We start from the raw sequence: 14,264 nt of genomic DNA, 5'->3' as shown, positions 1-14,264 counted from the left end.
GGAGCGGGGACCACAGCTAGCTCCCGTGGGATGTCGGCGCGAGGCACCGGCCTAGGAAGATCACTGTCCTCCGGCATGCCGAGATGGTTGCCTTCGGAGGGATCCCCGAGCTCGATGTGGAAACATTCGCGGCTTGGGCCGCAGCTCTCGTTGCCAAGGCTGCGGCTTCCGTCGGAACAGTCGGAGAGGCAGTAGTCACATGCGGTCATGAAGTCCCGCACGGCACTGGGGTTGCCAAGTCCGGAGAAATCCCAACAGATGCTGGGATCGTCATCTTCCTCGGACCCAGAGGGCCCGTAGGTCGAGACGTCCGTCAGCCGGTCCCAAGGCGACCGCATACGAAACCCCAGTGGGGTTGCACTCGCCTCAATGAGAGCGCCCACCAAAACGAGGTCGTTTGGCGGGTTGAGGCCGAGTCGAAATGACGCAAGATGGGAGTTAGTCGGTACCTTTTGGTCGACGAGGAGCGACGTAGTCACATCGGGGACTGGTTGCACCGTCATCTCAGGTACGAGGGCGACGTCCTGCAGGCTTTCCGCGAGCGCGCCGGCGTCGTCTTCTTGCTCGGGGTCAGCGTGTCGCGGGGGGACGGCGCTTGCCTTCGTCTTGAACGCGAGGTCGACGTCCGGCGTGCCTTCCGTCGGGGCGCCGGGAACGTCGATTCGTTCGACGGCCAACGAAGCGCGGCCTCCCGCTTGGCCTTGATGGCCCCGCCTCCTCCTCCGTTGGCGGGGGAGAGAACGGAGCGAGCTCGAATGTTGCTCTTCCACCACTCGGGGAAGATGTCGTCGATTCCGCCGCCGGCGGGCGGGTTGTTGGCCGCCATTGTCGTTGTCGCGCGTCGGTGGAAGAAGTATCATGTCGTAGCTGCCGTCGAAGGACATGAACTCAAGAGTCCCGAAATGAAGCACCGTCCCGGGCCGGAGAGGTTGCTGGAGACTGCCCATCTGGAGCTTGACGGGGAGCTGTTCGTCAGCACGCAGCAGGCCCCTACCTGGCGCGCCAACTGTCGGCGTTTCGAGACAGGGGGGTCCCTAAGCCGACGAGTGAGTGTGCTGCGTGCCCCAGCCTAGATGGGTCGAGAGCGTGGGCGAGCGCGAAGGGGGGAGAGGCGAGGTGGCCGGAGCCGAGCGTGAGAGAGGTGGAAGTCCCGCGGCCTTCGTGTTCGTCCCGCGCCCAGGTCGGGTGCGCTTGCAGTAGGGGGGTTACAAGCGTCCACGCGGGTGAGGGAAGCGAGCGGCCCCAAGAGAGCGCCTGTCCCGTCCTCGGTCCCGCGCGGCCAACCTTCTCTAAGAAGGCCCTGGTCCTCCCTTTTATAGTCGTAAGGAGAGGATCCAGGTGTACAATGGGGGGTGTAGCAGAGTGCTACATGTCTAGCGGAGAGAGAGCTAGCGCCCTAGGTACATGCCAATGTGGCAGCCGGAGAGGTCTTGGCACCTTGCTGCGTGATGTCGTGGCTGTCGGAGGTGCGACGGAGCCTGGCGGAGGGACAGCTGTTAGAGCGGTCGAGTCCTTGCTGACGTCGCCCTGCTTCCGTAAGAGAGCTGGGGGCCCCCGTCGTCACAGAGCTTGTGGAGTGCCATCATTGCCCATCCGGCGGAGCTGGCCGGATGGGACGCCGGTCTTGTTCTCCGTAACCCGAGTCGATTCGGGGTAGGACGATGATGGCGCTTCCTGTTGATGTGGCGGGCCTGTGCCCTAGGCAGGGTGACGTGGGGGCTCCTCCGAAGCCGAGGTTGAGTCTGTCTTCTGTTGCCGAGGCCGAGTCCGAGCCATGGGGTCGGGCGAGGCGGAGGTCGTTCGGCCGAGGCCAGGGCGGAGTCCGAGCCCTGGGGTCGGGCGAGGCGGAGTTTCGTCGTCTTCCAGGTCTTAGCCCGAGTCCGAGCCCTGGGGTCGGGCGGAGCGGAGTTCGCCGTCTTCCGGGTCTTAGCCCGAGTCCGAGCCCTGGGGTCGGGCGGAGCGGAGTTCGCCGTCTTCCGGGTCTTAGCCCGAGTCCGAGCCCTGGGGTCGGGCGGAGCGGAGTTCGCCGTCTTCCAGGTCTTAGCCCGAGTCCGAGCCCTGGGGTCGGGCGGAGCAGAGTTCGCCGTGGCGCCTTTGGCAAGGCCTGACTGCCTGTCAGACTCACTCTGTCGAGTGGCACCGCAGTCGGAGTGGCGCAGGCGGCGCTGTCCTTCTGTCAGACTGGTCAGTGGAGCGGTGGAGTGACGGTGGTCACTTCGGCTCTACCGGGGGGGCGCGTGTCAGGATAAAGGTGTCAGGCCACCTTTGCGTTAAATGCTCCTGCAACTTGGTTAGTCGGTGTGGCGATTTAGTCAGGGTTGCTTCTGAGCGAAGCCAAGGCCTCGAGCGAGCCGGTGATGTGTCCGCCGTAAAAAGGGGGGCCTCGGGTGAGACGGAAGTCTCTCGAGGTCGGCTGCCCTTGGCCGAGGCTAGGCTCGGGTGAAGCGTGATCGAGTCACTCGTGTGGACTGATCCCTGACTTAATCGTACCCATCAGGCCTTTGCAGCTTTACGCTGATGGGGGTTACCAGCTGAGAATTAGGCGTCTTGAGGGTACCCCTAATTATGGTCCCCGACAACTGGAATAAAGCTTGAGCGGTGACCGGCTTCGTTTGTAACCCTTGGAAACTGGTGATCAGCATATCCTTCAGCTTCTTCCATGATGTGATTGTTCTTGGCCGAAGAGAGGAGTACTAGGTCTGTGCAACATTCTTGACAGCCATGACGAAAGACTTCGCCATGACTGCAGTATTGCCACCATAGGAAGATATTGTTGCTTCGTAGCTCATCAGAAACTGCTTCGGATCTGAGTGTCCGTCGTACATGGGGAGTTGAGGTGGCTTGTAAGACAGAGGCCAAGGTGTAGCCTGCAGTTCTGCTGACAGAGGAGAAGCATCATCAAAAGCAAAATTTCCATGATGGAAATTCTCATACTAGTCATCCTCGTTGAAGAAGCCCTCTTGATGAAGCTCTCTTTGCTGAGGCCTTCGGTTCTGCTCATCTTGAGTAAGAGGACGAACTTCTTCAGAGGCTTCGTCTATCTGCCTTTGCAGGTCAGCTAGCCTAGCCATCTTTTCCTTCTTCCTTTGCACCTGCGGATGCAGCATCTCCATATTTCTGATCTCTTGATCCAAGTCGTCCTCCTGAAGCGTTGGACTGGTGGCCTTCCTCTTCTGGCTTCGGGCCTCCCGAAGAGAGAGAGTCTCCTAGTTGGGGTCCAGCGGCTGCAGAGCGGCAGCCCCTGTTGCTGAAGCTTTCTTTGGCGGCATGACGAAAGTCTATGCTTGCCGAAGGTGTTCGAAACTCAAAAAGTGGAAGTGAGTTCACCGGAGGTGGGCGCCAATGTTGGTGACTTGTTCTCAAATGCTAAGAGTTAAGAACAAGGCAACATAGAAAGTGTTAAATGTTAAAGTCCTTCGTCCTTCAAAGCATTATCTCCCTTCGGATATAATGAATTCCGGACGAAGGTTATGAAGGACAAACCTTCATAAGCACAATAAATGATGAAGAAGGATTCATATGAAAGATATGAAAAATAACATAAACACTCTAAACATTATTATCAACTTATTTTTATTTGCGTTACTGTATCAACAATAACAAATTATAAATGTACCTTCGGCTCGAAGGAAAGCAAGGGTACAAGCGTGACGCGAAAGCGAATGCCAAGTCAGCGTGAACCGTACGGGAAATTACATCCAGGCCTTTTGCTTTTGACAATAACTCTATAGTAATCTATCTGGGTCTAGATAGTCTTTTCCTCTTTAAGTCGGTTTCCTCCTTTCTGCCATCATGCCGAAGCTCCCTTGCGCACAGCTTCGGCTCTGTTCCATCCTTCGTACTGTTTCTGTGCTTCTTCATACCGTGGGTTCTTGTTCGAAGATCCCTGTCCATACATTATACTCCAGAGGCATTGTTAAATCATGTTTTTGAGGACCTTCAGAAGCCGAAGGCCCCCAACAGTGTTCAAATGAATTTGAAATTTGTGTGTTGTTGTACTCGAAGAAAATTGCTAGGGAGCGGTAGTGTCGCTTAAACCAAGCAGCCAAAATGGGTACCTTTCTGCTATGGCTAGTCTTTGAGGATATTATGGTGGATCTTCTGATTGGAAACAATCAACATCAATACAAAGACAACAATGCAAAGGGAATCGATAAAATGGTTTTTATATTATGGGATATCATAGAATTATATGAAAGAGGGCATGTTTGGCAAATAGCTAATGAGACATGAGTTGATGATTATGCAAAGGTCTCATATAAGTGGTTTGTTTTACAAGAACAAAAGAGTATGATAGAGGATTGGATTTGATCAGATATTGAAGAATGAATCAAGAGTGCATTAGTGTCAAGTGAAGGCTTGAGGATAGAGGTATCATGGCTAAGGTGAAGAAGAGAGTACTTGCATTGAGTTGAGGTACTAATCAAGCTATGAGGAGTCATGTTGTGTTGAAGATCAAATCATTACTAGAAGTGACTTGAAGCAATGGATCGAACTCATATGTGGTGAAATGGTTCAAGTCACATGCTCAAGGTGTGTTTGCTTAAAGAGATGAGACAAACATGATGCAACCCCTTATGAAGTGAAATTGGGAAGAAATGGCACATAAAGACATAACTCAAGTGGTTATTATATTATCTTGATCTTGAGTATAGGTATTCCATAGTATCAAGGGGATGCAATATGAATCATAGACAAGTCTCAAGTGTTCAAAATAATTGAACCCCAAGTGATAGCATGAGAGAAAACATAACATAATATTTTGATGATATTTCATATTGTTCTTAACTAGATTGGATAGCCCTTGAAATAAGCTTTCTGGAAAAAAATAAGGTCACTAAAAATAGAGTTCAGGGTAAAAAATATGGTATTTTTGTGAGACAATTTATGTTGTGGCAATGCTACTTGGAGGCCCAACAGTGTTGGGCGTGTATAGTCCCAAACTGCTAGTTTTGACCTCCTACAACTAGTTTTGTGTTGGGGTATATATATTATCACATGCCTTTAGAGATTGGTGTTCAAAACACTCCAAACCCATTTCCAGCCATTTATGAGCCCTCTCTAACCCCCACCCTTTGTGAGAATGAGTTATTAGTGGTTGATTAAGAGAAAGCAGACTAAGAGAAAGCCAACTTTGAGTATTTGTTGGGCTTTGCCAACATTCATTGTGTATTCATTACTTCAAGTGATGTCACAACCATGATCAGATAAGACTTAGTTTTAGTATTTTTTGTTTTTTTGTTAAAGTTCCTCTTATGTTTTCCATTTTGGCGTAAATAATGTGATGTGAATGATTGGCTCAACATCTAAATATTTTTTTTTGGTTTTTTAAAGAGAACATGGTATCCTAAGAGTTCAATCAAAAAACGAGAGGGTGTGTACCTTAATTTGTTTTGTATTGAAGTTGTGCATGAGTAGTATGAACAATACTTTTATTTTTTAAAAAAAATTGAAGACAATAGGATGTCCTGTAACCCGCTTTAGGAAAAAGAGGATAGCATGTATCATCATTTTAAAAAATTGAAATAGTGCCTAAGAAATACAAGCAATTATAACACCATTTAAAAAATGAATTGTTTTTGTAGACACTGATTCTAGGCAGCGGCGATTTTTCTTTTGCAGTAACATCTGTCAGTGATTTTTTATAGAGAAAACGAAATGAAACGGTGGCTATTAGTTTTAGGTAAAAAAATAAATATAAGTATTGAATATTCTCTGAAGAGGGATACCAAACTGGTCTGAATGTAATATATAAAGAGGTAATGGTAAAAAAATAAGGTTTATCTACAATTTCAGTTTAAATATTGCTACTGCTAGCTTAGTAGACTATAGTTTATTAAACTGTTAGCTAACTGTGGGCATAAGATTAGAGAGGAGCAGATTCAAAATGTGGTATAAAAAATAGTGAGTGTTTGAAGTAATTGTATCCAAATTTTTATTTTGTTTTACGTGTTGTAGTAGGTCTGCGCCTCAGGAATTCCAGGATTGAAGTACCATAAACTTGTTGTAGTACCGCTTAGGTATGGTTGACCTACAATTGATGTAGAATATGTGTTATCAAATTTGTTGGAATAAATAATTGAATTGTTCTTTTGAAAAGCTTGGATCATAACCTTTGAATTGTTTAGCAAGAAATCCAACGAGCAGTATGACAATAGGTTGGTTGTTGCTTTGATTGTAAATATCACATATAGAAAAGTTTGATGCTTGATTTCCCCAAAGAGTAAATTTCAGAGACATGTCACTGAAGAAATAAGAACAATGTAGCTAGTATAAATACATAATCTGATATAAGGATTAGTGGTGCAAAGGTTTCGTAGTAATTGTCACGCATTTTAGGTGGCAAGATTGTAACAGTAATACATAAAGGAGAATTTCGTACCTTATATTCTTGATGAAGACGTCTCTGATGATGGTTGAGTTGTTGTAACCATTTTGGATACCACGTTGTAAATGTGGTTGTAAAAAATTTATGGTAGCAATATACGCTATTTATGATATGAAACTGCAATTTACTAAGATTATGTAAATTAACTATATGGTTTAGACACATGAGCTTAGTGCATGAAATGAAATTGTAATCATCGCACAACATGTTATAAAACAGTATTGTTGTTCAAGTGCTAATTACCTTGCCAAAGAAAGCTCCAATGATTTGAGATAGTAGTCCTCGTGCCTAGATGACATTCTGCCACAAAAAGATGTCGCAAGGAAAACATTAAAAACATAACCTTAACCCTTTTACAAAACAATAAAACACAATAAATTTCATTTAAGGCCTACCTTTGCATAGCAACAAACACAACATGTATGTGTTGACCTTCACGTATTGATCTAAGGAAACTCACATAAAAACAATAAGAGAGGAGGAAATTTGGGTGGAACGAGCAGGAAATTGTATCTAATTCTACGAAAGTCGAACAAAGACAAAAAAGTGAGTTATGAGGGAAAGATGTTGAATTCTAAGCAATTTAGTAAACCCAAACGATAAAAACAGGAAGCAAAACTCGAGAAGGTATCAAATTGAAACTAATTTGGACAAAACCGAATTGGGTTACTTTTCTTTCTCCAAAAAGCGACCGTGCAAGATGCTATCTTTTTAAAAACGATGCAAATAATTTCCTTATTTTTAGAGCTTTCCAGTACAAAAAAAACGATGCGGCAGATTTACACACCATAGTCTGGAGCAGAACAATCAGAGAGTAGATGGAAGTGTTGGGACCAGGGAGGAACAACTTTTTTCACAATATCAGTTAAAACCCTAAACCCTAAAATTAGGGTTGCAAAATGGATTTCCTCATTACTAAACCAGCGAAGAAAATAACAGCGTGTTGGAATCTTGATGCGTCCATAAACAAAAGAAAACGAAATCTCAACTTCGTGCAGATCATTTCACCCAAAGGAAATTAGTTGTCCACGAAATCGAAATGGTCAACAAAGGGAGAATGGAAACACAGCTGGAGGAATGGAAACACAGCTAAAAAATAAATGCAACGAAGAGCAAGCTGAAAAAGCAGAACCGTTAAAAAACTAAAAAGAATGCAACATGCACTTGATGTGAACAACTTTACCAAAAGAAAATAGTATAATGAAGTTCAATAAAATACAAACAGAACATAACCTGCACTCATTGAAGTTCAATGAAATAAAAAAACATTTGCTTGTTGATCTACATGTACCAAAGCAAGAGGATACGGCAAAAACAATAGAATCCTGGCAGGTCCAAGCACGAATTTGGAACCAAATCCCTTTAAAAAAAATTGGAACCAGATGTCCACTTGCGAAATACTTTACCAAAAAAGAAATACTTGCCTTTTCAATCTCAATCTCCAAAATAGAGTTCAATGAGGTAGAACTATAGAAGCATTTCCTTATCTGTCTGCACATGCCAAAGCTACCAAAGAAAAATACTTGCCTTCTCGGTCCTAATCTCCATCTCGGAAAAAAAGCAAGACGATCTCGACTAGAGGAGCCAGGATCTAATCCACGAAGGAATCTGGAAAAAGATGTCCACGGAATGGAAACTCACGACGAAGGAGAAAGGGGAAAACACATCTCACCAAACAAACGAAGCCGCTGAGCAAGCTGACAGCAGACGAAATATTCGTGCAGAAGCGGAGTTTCCGACACCGATGGTAGCAAAGAAAAGCAGAGAGGAGGAAAAGCGAGAAAGAACTGGGACAGGAAGCGACACCATGCGGATGGAGAGAGATATCCGTGGAACTCTCTGGAGGCAGTTGTCATGTTCTTTGTTTTTTACCGCTCGTCAACTGTTGCAGCAGCACACATGCAATGTAGGTTCAAAATCATGCCGTCCAGAAATTCTTGCCAACGTGGATACCCTAACCATTGTCGTTTTGTACCATCTTTAATAATAAGGCGTTTTGTACCGTCTTTAATAATAAGGAAATGGTCGACTAACGTGGTGGTCCATGTGGCAGGTCCGATGGTGCACCAAACCGATTCAGTGCCACGAATAAGCTAAATTTTTTTCAGAATAAGGACAAGGAGATAGAAATGCACAAGGAGAAGGAGCCACTATCGGGGAGGAGAGATCCTAGGGTTGCCTAGGGGTTGGCACGCCACCCAAGGCGCCTCTAGTCGATATAGAGCTGAAGAGAGGTGAAGATTTGAGGTAGAGGAAGGCTAAACTAAGGGCTAGGCTAAGTCTAGATTATTCCTACTCCTAAGGATTGGAAAGAACAATGCAAATAAGGTAAATTTGATAAATAAATTTGATTGGATTGATTGTGGGAACTTCAATCGGTCATACCCCTTTGTTTATATAAGGGAGGAGGTTTGGACCCGTCACAAGCCGGTTTCCAAACAATTATCGTGCATTTTGCTAACAAATCCTGCAAGAAATTAGGAACCCTAATTGATTTTGTTCACACGCGGACCGTCCATGCTGCCACCGTGGACGGTCTGGACCATGGACCCTCTGGCCTATAGGGACGGACCGTCCGGTGGCTAATTTGGTGCTCAAGACATGTCCCTGCCTTTTGGTGGTGGTTGACAAACCAAAAGCATCTGCACTATCAGCACCCTTTGAGAAACAATAAATGTCACAAATCATTTTGTTCCCGAAGTAGGGTGATTATTCAATAGAGTTCTAATGCATAAAGGTCGTTTATGATTACATCTTTTTCAGCCATGACTACTTGATCAATGGATCAATAAGTACATAATTATGGTGTCTGTAAGGAGAATGGACCCCAGACCATTTGGCTCAAAAGGTTTTGGTGTTTGATGATCAACATAACATGTGAACTAATAAGGTTGCTAGTGTTTATGATTGTAGTTCACATGATGCTAATGTGACTTGGACTAAGGCATTGAGGAAAGCAACACCTCAAAAGAAGACATTATGAAGATCACAAGTGAAGATCAACAAGTATCAAGCAAAGTCCAAGAAACGAAGAAAAGTGTTGCCACTAGCAGACTGTTCGGTCGAAGACACCGGACTGTCCGGTGCACCATGGAACAGTAGCCCAATGGCTAGTTCCTGGTGGCACTATGGAGGAGAGCCCGGACTGTCCGGTGCGACACTAGACTGTCCGGTGCAAAGGCTAATAGCGCCAATAGTCGTCTGACAGATCCAACGGCTAGGCGCACCGGACAGGGGCACCGGACTGTCCGGTGTGCCGCAGATAGCTGCAGCTTTCCTCCAACGGCTATAATTGAGTTCGGGTCTATATATACTTCACCCAACCGACCATTTCAATGTGTTGGAGCCCAACCAACATACCAAGGCATAATATTAACATTTCCAAGTGCTCATACACCCAAGTGCTTAATAGAATCACTCGGTGATTAGCGTAGGTGCTTTGCGAAGTGCTTAGGTTAGTTAGACCGCATTAGCGCTTGCTCTAGGTGAATCCTAGTTAGTTGAGTGAGTTTAGAAAAACCACACAACCCCTCGGCTCTTGTGTGAGCCGTTGTAATTGTACCGAGTGAGGCGAGAGTATTGCAAGACCGTGACAACCGATTTTGGGTCACGGCCGACACCGTGTACCGGAGAGAACGAGGCCCGCGGTGTTTCAGTCGGAAGCTCGATAGTGGAGATGGTAGGGAGTGTCCAAGAGGAGCCGGAAGTGGAGCACCACTTGTGTGTGCAGAAGGCACGCTGCTCTCTATGGAGTTACTCGACCGTGGTGCTTGGCCCTCATGTGGGCTTCCCTTTGCGTAGGGGCACCAACGAGGATTAGTTAGAACCTTGCGTGGTTCCGGATACCTTGGTAAAAATATCGGCGTCATCCACGAGAGTTTGCATCTCTACCTTGCTCTTTACCTTTCGCATTTATATTAAGTTTCAATCTTGTCTTTCTAGTTAGATTATTTAGATTGAAACTTAGCCTTTGCGGTAGACATAGCAACACTTAGACAAAACCTAGTTTGCACATTCTAGATTGTTTATTTGTATAGGTTTTGCTCTAGGGATTTATTTGTGGTCGAATTTAGATAAAGTTTTAGATGTCCTAACACCCCCTCTTAGGCGTCATCATTTCCTTCAATTGGTATCAAAGCCTGGTTTGGCTCATTTGAAACGCTTGAGCTTCACCGCTAAAAGAGTCGACACTTTTTAGAGAAAGGGAATGGATACCCATAGGCCACCACACTTCTATGGCACTAACTTCCCATATTATAGTGCTAGAATGGCTTGTTACCTAGAGGTCGTTGATCTAGGTGTTTTGAGAGTCACTCGTGATAGGATGAAACCACCCAAGAATCCTGAGAAACCCACCACGAGTGAGGAAAAAGAAATTCATTTAAATGCTAGAGCCAAAAATTGCTTATATGAATCTTTTAGCATGGATATTTTTAATCAAGTTTTTTACATTAAAAACTACTAATGAGATTTGGCTAAAATCGCATGAGCTCCATGACGACACATCCAATGTCCGTGAGCAAAAACATTGCCTAGTCTTAAATGAATATAATTCTTTTGCTATGAAGGACAATGAGCTTGTTAGAGATATGTATTCTCGTTTGAATCTAATCATCAATGAGCTCAATTGTATTGGCATAAATAAGCTAGGTGATGCGGACATTATAAGGAAGATTATCTCCCTACTACCACAATGTCTGCATCTTTGTGAAGAATAGTGATGATGCCAATTAATCCTCGTGGAAATTTTTTTAGGATGTTTCCACTAAGCAAAAGGCTCAACTTAAAACTTTGAAAAATAAGTTGATTAGCTTTCAAAATGATTATAAATGTTTGCTAGAAAATTTAAACATTTGCAAATTTGAATTGTGAGCTATCAACTAAAATTGAGCAATTAGAGTCTAGTGCTCCATCCTTAGCTATCGATGATGACCTTATTAAAAAATGAAAAACTTAAGGCTAAGTTAGCTAGCTCTCAAGAAGCCATTGAAAATTTGCTAGGGAAAATGGAAATTCTTAGCATACATAATGATGAGCTAACTAATAAAGTAGAAAACATTGGTAGCACCCCAGAAGTATCTTTGGTTGAAATGCCTGAAATTATTAAGAAAGATGCTTCTACTTCTTGCTTTGATTTAATTGATGATTCTAACCCCTGCAATCAAGTTCTTGTTAAAAATGTTGTTATAGAAACATGTTCGGATGAGATTGCAATGGATAATGAGCAATTAAAGCAAGAGGTGGCTCGCCTTGGCAAGGCCTTGTATGACAAGAAAGGCAAAGCCAAACAAATCCAACCTCCTTAGGATGACACCACAACGGGAGTGAACAAGCCCGTGGAGGGCGAAACTGTGATTTGTAGGCTATACGACAAGGAAGGCCATAAGTCTTACCAATGCAATGCGAAGATTGGGGATAAGCAAAGGCAAAAGATCAAGCAAAAGCCAACAAGCAAAATCTCCAACACCTACATCAACAAGGTGGATAAAAAGGCTACCACACCATACTTAATCAAGAAGACAGAGAATGGAAATGTGATAGCAATCAAGGCCAACAAACAAGCCAACAAAGGGAAAGGGACCAAATGCATCTCGGTGCCAAAGGAAATTATTTCAACCATGAAAAGCACCATGAAGGTTTGGATCCAAAGAGGGAAGTGAGAAGTCTGAAGGACTCTTGGTGAATTTGGAGACTTGGCAAAATTGTGGTGTATATCATGGGATACATCATATTGGATCAAGTATATTGCCAAGTGAGTTAGTGTATACTTTGAACCCAAATTTCCCCACCCATGACTAAGGTAACTAGATTTATTATATTTCCTTTTTTAGATATGCGTATCTATTTTCTTGTATCTAGTTTTTACCTTACATGCCTAGTTTTACAAGTGATGTTTGCTTTTAATATTAATTGCATGCATACTAGGTCAATCATATGGTAGGAATGCTCGCTTTTAATTCATATTCTTGAGCAAGCCTACATGGTTTAAAATGTTTAGTTAAGCACGACACATAGCTTGTTTAACATTCCTAAGAAAATGATACATCAATTGGTATTTTCATATCACATATACTTAATTGATATACTATATCAAGTGGTGTAATACTACAATTGGTATCATTTAACTTATATGTGCTAAAACTCGGATTATAGGTAATTTGTCCCTCTTGATATCAAAATCAAGTGCATGTCCCCTACAAGTATTCAAAACTTGTATGCACACTTACAAGAGAAGGTTACTATATAATCTAAGTCTTTGAGACTAATACCTATTTTCAAGTCTATCGTATGTAGTAGTCTCATTGAAGGAAAAAGGAGTCTCCGGAGAAAGACAATAAGCTTCCACTGCAAATCTACACGTATTCTTATGTCTCACAAGTCTACAATTGGTCTACAATTGGTATCTTTGAGACTACATTTGGTATCATTTACATGTCTTCTCAAATATTTGATTAGACTATATTTCACATCATATACTTCCCATGTTGCTATAAATGCATATGCTGTCAAATTATATCTGTTACCTATGCATAAGAGAAGTTAGTCTAATCAAATCATGTCTTGTTCCTCTATTTCACTCATGCTTTTTCTTAAGTAGAAGATCTCTGTTAGGGGGAGTATTTCTTCCTCCCTAAAGGGGGAGAAGTTTCTTCCAAAACAAGAACACTCGTTTAGGGGGAGTAATCTTTTAAGTACTTAAATTGATAAATCTTTTAAAAGGGCAGTCTTATTCTCTTCCTACATGCTTTTAATGTCTTCCTTTTCGGTGGTTGATGCCAAAGGGGGAGAAGTCTTAGGGACCAAAGCAATGGAAATTATATCAAACACCAATCACAACAAATTAAAATGTTTTGATCATACAAGTGGTTTTGGTTCTTTGGTCTAAAATAGGAAGTAAGTGAATTATAGAATTAGGGGGAGGCTTAAGTCCATAATCTCACATCGTGGGGACATTCATGCATCCTAGCAAGTAGATTGCATATTTTCATTCACATGTTTGTTACATTTGCTTGCTTTGGTTGTGTTGTAATCAATCACCAAAAAGGGGAGATTGTAAGGAAAATGGACCCTGAGCCATTTGGCAAAAAAAGGTTTTGGTGTTTAATGACCAACATAGCTTATGGACTAATATGTTTGCTAGTGTTTATGATTGTAGTTCACATGATGCTAAAGTGACTTGGACTAAGGCATTGAGGAAAGCAACACCTCAAAAGAAAACATTATGAAGATCACAAGTGAAGATCAAAGAATATCAAGCAAAGTCCAAGAAACGAAGAAATGTGCTGCCAGTGGCGGACTGTCCGGTCGAGGACATCGGACTATCCGATGCCACACGCTGGACTGTCTGGTGCACCAGGGAACAGTAGCCCAACGGCTAGTTCCTGGTGGCACTGTGGAGAAGAGCCCGGACTGTCCGGTGCAAAGGCTGACAGCACCAACGGTTGACTGATAGATCCAACGGCTAGTGGCGCACTGGACAGGGCACCGGACTGTCCGGTGTGCCGCAGAAAGCTGTAGGTTTCCTTCTACGGCTATAATTGAGTTGGAGCCTATAAATACATCACCCTACCATCCATTTGAAGGTGTCAGAGCCCAAGAAATATACAAAGGCATAGTATAGACATTTCCATGTGCTCAAACACCCAAGTGCTTAATAGAATCACTCGATGATTAGCGAGGTGCTTTGTGAAGTGCTTAGGTTAGTTAGACTGCATTAGTGCTTGCTCTAGGTTAATCCTAGTTAGTTGAGTGAGTTTAGAAAAACCACACAACCCATTGGCTCTTGTGCGAGCCATTGTAATTGTACTGAGTGGGGCGAGAGTCTTGCGAGACTGTGACAACCACATTTGTTTCACGGCTGCCACCGTGTACCGTA

The 14,264-nt window shown here is 43.9% G+C and overlaps 1 long non-coding RNA gene across 3 annotated transcripts; it reads right to left on the bottom strand.

Moving 5' to 3' along the window:
• Positions 1–4,645: 4,645 nt before the first annotated feature.
• On the bottom strand, positions 4,646–8,235 carry LOC103653757 (uncharacterized). 3 transcript variants are annotated; one of them, XR_565693.2, is made up of 5 exons: positions 6,784–8,235; positions 6,632–6,688; positions 6,383–6,505; positions 6,114–6,244; positions 4,646–6,031 (listed from the first exon to the last, which is right to left on the bottom strand). It is a non-coding gene; the product is annotated as an uncharacterized lncRNA (long non-coding RNA). The 3 variants fall into 3 exon arrangements; XR_565692.2 differs by having other exon boundaries at positions 6,114–6,505; XR_004857829.1 differs by having other exon boundaries at positions 4,646–6,505.
• Between the last annotated feature and the right edge of the window lie 6,029 nt (positions 8,236–14,264).

Source organism: Zea mays, chromosome 4, assembly GCF_902167145.1.
Source record: "Zea mays cultivar B73 chromosome 4, Zm-B73-REFERENCE-NAM-5.0, whole genome shotgun sequence".
In the NCBI taxonomy this organism is placed as follows: Eukaryota; Viridiplantae; Streptophyta; class Magnoliopsida; order Poales; family Poaceae; genus Zea; species Zea mays.
This window is presented reverse-complemented; position numbering and strand designations above follow the sequence as displayed.